The sequence below is a fragment of the Cnephaeus nilssonii genome (genome assembly GCF_951640355.1).
Source record: "Cnephaeus nilssonii genome assembly, chromosome: Y".
NCBI lineage: Eukaryota > Metazoa > Chordata > Mammalia > Chiroptera > Vespertilionidae > Cnephaeus > Cnephaeus nilssonii.
This window is the reverse complement of record NC_137096.1, coordinates 6,733,915-6,743,532: the sequence shown is the minus strand read 5'-3', so window position 1 is coordinate 6,743,532 and position 9,618 is coordinate 6,733,915.

The following is a 9,618-nucleotide window of genomic DNA, read 5'->3' as shown; positions in this document are numbered from 1 at the left end:
ATAAAAGAGCTGTGAACACTAGAGCTGCAATGGGATATTTAATCAGCTATAAAAGTGGCAATGAACTGATTACTGCCACATGGATGACCCTTGGAAACATGTATGCTAACTGAAACAAGCCAGACACAAATGGTCCTATCCTGTTTCATTCCGATACTAGGTTCTGTAGAAAACAGGCACATCAATACAGACAGTATACTGTTTGATGTTTGATAGAAGCTGGATCCAGGAAGAGAATGGTAGTGACTGCTTTACATGCAGAGCTTTTATTTAGGGGTGATTAAGATGTTTTGGACCTACACAGATGTGGCGGTGGCATAGGACTCTGAATACACTGCATGCTACTTACTTGGTCAATGGTAAATATTTAGTGTGATGATGGATGATTTTCACCTCAACAACAAACGTGTCTAGTATACATTAGGTGAACTATGTTTTGTTGCCTGTTACTTATAACTAGTAGTGCAATCATCATCTCTAGAAGACATATGGTAATTTCTCCTGGAAGGGATTGGCTCTTTGCACGAAGCACCAGCATAATTCTCTCTACCACATGACAGAGGTCCTGTAAATGAAAAACACTAACGTGAGGATATCACAATGAAGAGCAATATTTTAAGGGAAAAAACAATTCAAAACAACACTTTATTTCCTCTTTCCACAATGATGTTTACATTTACTCTAAGACTCCATTTGGGCTAATGGTTGTATGTGCTGTAAAATGTTACTCTGGAATGTATTATCTTCTGACAATATCCTATCTAATAATAGACAAATATGCAAATTGACCATACCTCCGTCACACCCACAAGCCATGCCCACAAGCCACACCCACCATCCAATCAGAGCGAGCATGCAAATTAACCCAAACCAAGATGGCTACAGCCACAGAGAGCAAGGTTTCCCAGGTAACAGAGGAAGCCAAGCTTTCTGCCAGCCGTTGCAGGCCTAAGCCTCCACTCAAGCTACAAAGTTTCAATTATAGAAGGTAAACAAATTCAAACAAATGGCGGCAGAATGGAGCTTGAGAGAGCAGGCCAGGGTTGCCGCAGGCAACAGGGGAAGCAAAGCTTTCCACACACCCTGGCCGGGCCCACCCGCTTAAGGCAACAAAGTTTCAATTATAACCCCAACACAAATAGCTGCGGGCCTTGGAGGGAGCCCCAGGTTTGGCTCTGCTCCAGGCTACAAAGTTTCAATTGTAGAAGGAAAATATATTCCAGATACCAGGGCCTCCACTTGCTTTGCCAGGGGGCATGGCCCACCTGCAAACCACCACAGGCCCCTCACTCAGGCCGCCCCAAGCCCCAAGGGAACCCGACCCTGATCAGGGACACCCTTCAGGGCAAACCAGCTGGCCCCCACCCCTGTACCAGGCCTCTGTCCTATCTAATAAAAGAGTACTATGCAGATTGATCATCACTGCAACACACAATATAACTGCCCCCATGTGGTCAAAGATCCTGCCCCCATGTGGACACAAGATGGCCAGCAGGAGAGGGCAGTTGGGAGGCACCTGGCCTGCAAGGGAGGGCAGTTGAGAAGGACCAGGCCTGCAAGGGAGGGCAGTTGGAGGTGATCAACCCTGCAGGAGAGGGCAGTTAGGGGTAACCAGGCCGGCAGAGGAGGGAAGTTGGGGGCAAACAGGCTGGCAGCAGAGTGGTTAGGGGGTGATCAGGCTGGCAGGCAGAAGCGGTTAGGGGCAATCAGGAAGGCAGGCAGGCAAGCAGTTGGGAGCCAGCAGTCCTGGATTGTGAGAGGGATGTCCGACTGCCCGTTTAGGCCCGATCCCACCGGGGTCCCATATTGGAGAGGGTACAGGCTGGGCTGAGGGACAACCCCCCTCCGTGCACAAATTTCGTGCACCGGGCCTCTAGTGTGTGTATGTATGTGTATGTATATATATACACACACACACACACACACACACACACACACACACACACACACTGAGTGGCCAGATTATTATGATCTCTGAACACATAATAATCTGGCCACTCAGTGTATATCCTATATAATAAAAGGCTAATAAGTAAATTGTCCCCTTGACCAGGAGTTCGACCAGCAGGCAGGCCAGCCAACCGCCATGTCCCCTCCCGCTGGCCAGGCTGGCCGGACCCCACCCTTGCACAAATTCATGCACCGGGTCTCTAATACACACACACACACACACACACACACACACACACACACACACACGTTCAGAGATCATAATAATCTGGCCACTCAGTGTATATAAAATTTTAGCCCTAGCCGGCTTGGCTCAGTGGCTAGAGCATCAGCCTGCAGACTGAAGGGTCCCAGGTTCAATTCCAGTCAAGGGCACATGCCAGTGTTGGGGCTCGATCCCCAGTGCGGGGTGTGCAGGAGGCAGTCCATCAGTGATTCTCTCTCATCATTGATGTTTCTATCTCTCTCTCCCTCTCCTTTCCTATCTGAAATTAAAAAAAAAAAATTTACAACATTGTAAAAAAGGGGGAAGGGGAGAAGCATCTGCATTTCTCCCTTCTCTTAAGCGTTTTACCGCGCTCTTCCATGACTGTCAAATATGAATCAGAAAGGCAGTCTGCTATAAATGCAAATACTAAGTAGGCCACACAAATTGGTTAGCTTGACATTTTACAAGTAATTCAACAAAGCATGCAGGGTGCATAACACTTTATATTGAAGATCTCTTAGAATGAAACCCGGTGGGATCGGGCCTAAACGGGCAGTCGGACATCCCTCAAGGGTTCCCATATTGGAGAGGGTACAGGCTGGCTAGGGACAACCCCCCTCCGTGCACGAATTTCGTGCACCGGGCCTCTAGTATATATATAAAAGGCTAATATACTAAGTGTCCATTTGGGTAATGGCATCAAGTAGCAATGCTCAGCTTCCTTTTCCTAGCAACTAGCCTTCTTGCAGTTTCTTCAGCCCAGGAACATGACTTGCTTTATAGCCAGGTAGAAACATTTTACACTAACCAAATGTCTGTAAAGTGTTTTCCAGTGCCTCATCTCATTTCATCCTCACAGAAATCCTGGAATAGGTAGATAGGAGACTTGGTGGAATCCGATTTTCCCTTCATTAGCAAGAAAACTGAGATTGAGAAAGCTTAGAAACTTGACCAGACTGAAATTAAGTAAGAAATGGTGGAACTTGAAAATGACTTCAGGATTTCTCACTGCGCAGAATATAGTTAAACACTGCTTCAGTTAGATACTTTACCCTTTGTTCTCCCTGCATGACCTACATTAATAATCTGTTTTGTGTTAATATTTACTGCTGTGTTGCTGACAATTACCTGAAAGAGAAGTAAGGGTGCTTTACTGGGCTGGGAAGTTTAGCTAAATCAGAAAGCAGGTCTAATTAAGCAAGATTGTTCTCTCTATATACATAAGGCTAAGTTGACTTGTGCATGCGCGATACATATAAAGCTCTTGCTGGTGCCAATTGCATGCGTGTGTTTCAATCTGTCACTGTCAATCATGAATTTTGTTGACATTTCTATTATAAAGGGCAAATAGCAATAGTAAAATATTTCTTCTAATTAACTTCCTTTCAATGTGCACGGATCCATGCACCAGGTAACTAGTATTGTAATACTGACAAGATATCATTTTATTGGGCCAGGACATGCCAAATTAGTCACACACACATATATATACGTATATAAAAAAGCCTAAGAGGCCCTTATGACTGGTCGCTATGATGTGCACTGACCGCCAGGGGGCAGAAGCTCAATGCAGTCACTGCCCCCTTGTGGTCAGTGCACTCCCACAGTGGGAGCTTCACTCAGCCAGAGCCTAGCTCAAGTAGCGTGGCACCTGGCTCCAGCCCGAGCTCCTCCCCAGAGGCCTGCCGTTTTGCACACTGCTACATCCTTCAGGAGATATCAGACCTAAACCAGCAGTCCGGCACCCCCCAAAGGGTGCCAGATTGTGAGAAGGCGCAGGTCAAGCTGAGAGACCACACTGGTGTTTGAATTTAGTGCACTGGGCCTCTAGTAATTTTATAATTTATTACCAATTTAACATGGCTCCCTCCTAATGCTGACTGACTTAAAGGTATAACCTTAGTTTTGGTAATAATGGCAATATAGTTTATACTGCTCTTTAGCTGTATTATTTAATGGCTCATATGAAGAGCACCGAACCTCCTTCAAATTATGAGAAATTTTATATCTCCCATAAATATTACTATGTTTCAGTGCTAATTCTTACCCTTAATTCCCCAAAGTGAACCTTTCACTAATTTTCTTTGCTGACTAGATCATCCAAAATTGAAACGTATAGGCTGCTTATCTATATTCAAGTGCAGAGGCATATTCTTCTTAACTACACTGATGCTCTCAGTAATTTCAATTTTCCAACATAATTTTAATGTGAGGGATTTATGTTAGAATTTAAGGCATCTCTGTATGAATACTAATTAGTCACTTTCACCTTATTTTTCACAACTAGGTGCATGCTGTGATTTGGCAACCTGCAATGCCTGACTCTTTCAAGTGTGCCTTTCCACCCTAGTTTTTATTAAATATATACCATCTGAACCCACATTGATCACTTTTCAGCCTGTTGAAAAAGACATATTCTATTGATTAAGATTAGTTATTTAGTCTACATATTTCCTCAACAAGTATACAATTCTTGGAAGCACACAATATATCTTAATTATTTATGTGCTTCTTAGAATTTTCATTCAACCAATAATAATGTCTTGTCCTTATAAAGGGTTCAGGCCTTATAATTGAACGTCCTAATATGTTTTAGGGAAGGACACCGTTTTATCAAGGTTTCCTCTGAAGAATACATGTTGAAATCAAGAGTGCATCCTTCCACACTCTACTAGAAACAAGAGCCTTAATATGGCTCCATCATGATCCAAACACAGAAAGAAACAGGAAGAGACATAGCAAGTTTCCGTTATTATATGCCTATTGATCATGCCTCAAAACACATTTCCTGATGGTGCTAATGATCAGAATGTGCACTCACAGGACATTAGGGCCTTCATACAAAACTCCATCCTGAAACCAAGTGAAAAAGAAGCCTATTGAAAAAAATTTTAGCATGAACTTTAAAATTAACCCTACCAGACCTGAGGCCCTGAACCCAACTGTCCCCTATACCTGGGCTCCTGAGCATTAAAGAGAAAAAATCAACATGATATAGAAAAATGTTAGTTACATGCAAACAAGTGGTTAGAATAAGATGGAACTTGGAGACATTGTAGAAAATAGGTCTACCTTTCATCTAGCGCAAATATTCCAAATTTGTGTGCCAATCCACCCAGCAGGATGAGCCTTGTTTCACACAGAGGTACTTCTTGCAAAGTGAGCACCAGATGTTGCTCTTCACCTTCTTGCATGGATTGTCTTTGTAAGACACTCCAGGATTTTGCTTGTTGTACCTGGAGTGCTTTTCCATGCACACAACACAGATATGATTAGACAATGTCCCAAGGGGAATCTCTGGAAAATGATTGCCTGGGGTCATCCGTTGAGGGCAGGATTCCTTTTGTGTGTGGCAGTGGCCTGATGTCCTTTATTTCGCCAGATATATATCTGGCGAAATAAACTGGATTTTTTGAAGCAGCTTGCTTCTTTGAAGCATACAAGATATAAGAATTATAACTGGCCCACATAAAAAAATTTTATGAAAAGCCACTGGGGCCAGTGGTAATGTCATCTGGTCATTTTTGTCACAGCCACCCATATATTTATTATAGTCCTTCACCAGCTGCGGCATCTGTATTTCTTGCACACTGCCATCTTTATTTCTTCTGTTTATTTCTACATTTTGGTGTGGATCATGGTAGTTCAAAATAAATGTGATGGGCTTTCTATCCTGCCAAACTAAACATGTCACACTTTCTTGACATAGATAGCGACTACCAAGTTTTTTACACTTTTCAGCGACTTAGGAAACTACTCCCTGTTTTGCTGCAGGGTTCCCACAATTCCTGTGTGTAATTCTGACAGTACATATTTAGCAAGGGTTACAGAGTTGTAGAACCGGTCCATGACAAGCACATGAGATTTATTTTCCATTGCACATGAGGTCAGGAGACGAACGACTGTATTTCCTCCTGTGCCCAAGTCTTTTAAAGGCATTGGTGCAGCACCAGTATAGATTTCTGCATTCAAAATGTAGCCAGTCTCACCTTCACAGAGAAGGAAAGATTGATGCCCCACATGGTGGGCTTATCCTTGATATAGTGCTTGATGGCCAAGCGTTTTTTTTGTCAGGATCATCCCCTCATTTAGGCTCAAATGTTGCTTTGGCAGATAGAAGTGGAGAAACTTGGGGAGCAGACTTTCCAAGAAAGGCCTAACTTTATATATTCTATCTGTCTTATCAATATCTGTGTCTTCCTCATCATTTATGTAGGAGTCGGGCTTTGCTATATGCAATTGGTGGGCCCGGAAGTTGGTTTTCTCTGTCAAATTTTGCCAGAAAGTATCATCCAAAAACAAGGATAAAAAGTCAATTGGTTCACTCTCCTCTGTGATAGATCCAGGAATGTTCACTGGGCCTTTTCCATCCTCATTGAAATTCAGATCTGTATTTGGTGATACAAAATTCCTTATCCAACCTTCATCACCACCTAGATCTCCCCCATTAGCTGTTTGAGGGACACCCCCCCCTTCTCTTACTATCGATCTAGCTCTAGATCTATAAGGTTCAAGATTCTCCTCATCACTCGAGCTCTCACTGTCTGTGTCACTTGAACTGGAAACATATTCTTGATGAAATTCTGACTCCTCAGAGTCTGAATCAACCAAAGTATCGATCACCTGTTGACGGTGATAAGACTAGACCTACTTAGCTTTCCTGTTGAAGTGCTTGGTTCATCAGCCGATGGTTTCATTGTGAATTTTCAGAATTTTTTCACCTCAAACCACACAAAGTCAATTCAAACACATGGGGCAGACATTTGCAATGGCTTACCATGAGGTTTGACCATGATTGGTTGGTTATTTTTAGTTTGTGACGCATTTTTTTCACGTACTAGGCAAAGTACCGAAAATTAAGTACAGGGGTATAGCAGCAGATTCAGAAATTACCAGAAAATCAGTACAGCGGTCTGGTAGGGTTAAGAGGGATTCTGAAGAGGATTAAAAATGGTGGCATAGTAAGTGTATGCTGCAGGGACATGGCCTCAGGAAGAAACTGATATGAAAACTAAAACACAGAAGAACTTCCTGAATAATCAACAGAAAACTCACAGGAGAGAACCCTGACACCCAAGGACCTAAAGTAGAGACCACATACACACTGGTAGGAGGGGAGGAGAGAAGAAAGGGCTGGCCAGACACCCACAAACAGCAACTGAAGTCCCAGAGAGATATCTCAGCTGTGGGGGTTGCCACTGAGAACTCTGAGATCTAATCTCCAAGCTGGGCCCTCCAGTGGAGAGCAACACAACTGAGGAGGTTACTCACATAACATCTGGCTGTGAAAAGCAGCAGGACACTGTCGGGCAGGGAGAGATGACTGGAAATGCAGGCACCCTCTTAGAGGGACAACACACAAATTTCCCTCTGGATTGACCCACCTTGTGCCCTGGGAAAGGGAGGCTGAAGTGGACTGGAGTTGTGAGTGTAGAAGCCAGGACTGGGTACTAACGGGATAGAACTCAGAAGACAGACACCACAAGTTTCCTTGCTGGAGTCATTCCCTCATGCAGAGGAGAACATCTTTCCCACACAAACATTTGCCTTGTCTGGGGGTAAGACAAGTGACAAACCCTATTGGAAAACACTGTGCCCTGAGGCCATTTAAGGTATTAAAAATGACAATTGGCCTCCAAGCAAAGCGACTGCAATACCTTGTTGAAAAAAAAAACTCTCATCACACTTGAGGACGATTGCCTCCAAAGGGATAATTCAAGCTGGAATCCTATCAGTCTGTAGAGAGAGGCAGTTTCTGGAGACATTGAGTCTTTGCCTGACCTAATTAGTGAGAAACAGCCCTTAACACTGTCCTGCACTAGAGACTGAGAAGTGTAGAAGACCTACCTAACTCATAACTGCCGGGCACTGCTGGTGGGAATGCAGACTGCTGCAACCACTGTGAAAAACAAAAGATTTAAGGAATAAACTTAAGTTTTTCCATCAAAAAATTAAAACTGGAACTCCGATTTGACCCAGTACTCTCTCCTCTAAAAATATATCCCAAGAAATTGGAAACACCAATCAAAAAAAAAAAATGTATGCAAGCCTATGTTCATACTAGCACCATTTACAATAGCTAAGCTTTAGAAAAAGTATAAGTTCCCATTAGCAGATGAGTGGATTATAAAGCTCTGGCACATCGATAAAATGGAATACTATGCTGCTGTAACAAAGAAGGAACTCTTACCATTTGCAACAACATGGATAGTCATGGAGAGCATTATGCTAAGCGAAACAAGACAGTCGGAAAAAGAGAAATATCACACGATCTCACTCATTTGTAGAATAAAGTGAACCACATAAAATGATGAACCAAAATAGAGCCAGAGTGAAATGAAGTAGTTTAGAATATAATACAAGTAATCCTATTATTTTCAGACTTTTAATACTTCCTACAATTTTTGTTATATACTATGTTAGTACAGTTTGGTAATATTATTATATTTAAAAACATTTTTTTCTTAACATATTAATTTTTATTGCATGTATGGATATATGAAAAATGGGTAATATGCATATTGTGCCCTCAAATGAAAGTTAGACTAGAAGTTCTACAAGGGGGCAGGACTGGCAGGCAAGACTCTGGTGGCCACTCCTTCCGGGTGGCCCTGCCCTAAATCGGCCCCCCCATACACCAATCTGGGTCAAGACTACTGACAAGCTACCCGTGGTGCCTCCTACTGGCCAGCCACTCCCCTGATCTGTCCCCCCAAACGCAATCAGGGTGGGGCCGACCAGCCAAAAGCCTGCAGCCCCTACCCCTGGCTGGCCCAGAGATCAGTGGGGGCTGGCCGGACCCCTCCCATGCACAAATTCATGCACTGTGTCTCAAATATTATTATATTTAAAATCATATTAATTCAAATATTAATGTTTATTACATGAAAATTTATTGCATTTAAAATATTTTTCTAGGAATATTAATTTTTATTGAATAAACATTATTATGCTAAATCAGTTTTCTTAAAATATTAAAAAAATAAATATAAAAAAGACACTGTATCAACATGGGATAAAAGGAATGCATTCCTAATTCTGGTGTTACCTACTTCTTGCCTCACTAATTAGAAGCTGAGGAATTATTTCCTGACAATCACAAAAAAGGTAGTGTTCAGTACAGATACCCATCCACCACTCACTTTCCATTTGGCTTCCTGAAATTAAAGTGCAGCATTCCTGTTCAAATAGCTCATTACGCTAATCCATAAGAGACTGTAGCATTTACCTTGACTTCCTATCCCAGTATTGCTTCGCCTTGTAACAGATTGGGCAGATTTTGTAGGAGGGGGATCCAAACTTTTTGAAGATGGACCCCTATTAAGTGGAAGGGAACTCCTGGAGTCACTTCTGTGGAGATTAAGTGTTATGTCTGCCATCGTCTGTGTTTAAATAACATGATCCTATTTGAGTATGGTCAACATTTGTTAAATGGACAAGTTGGTAATTGTGTATAAATC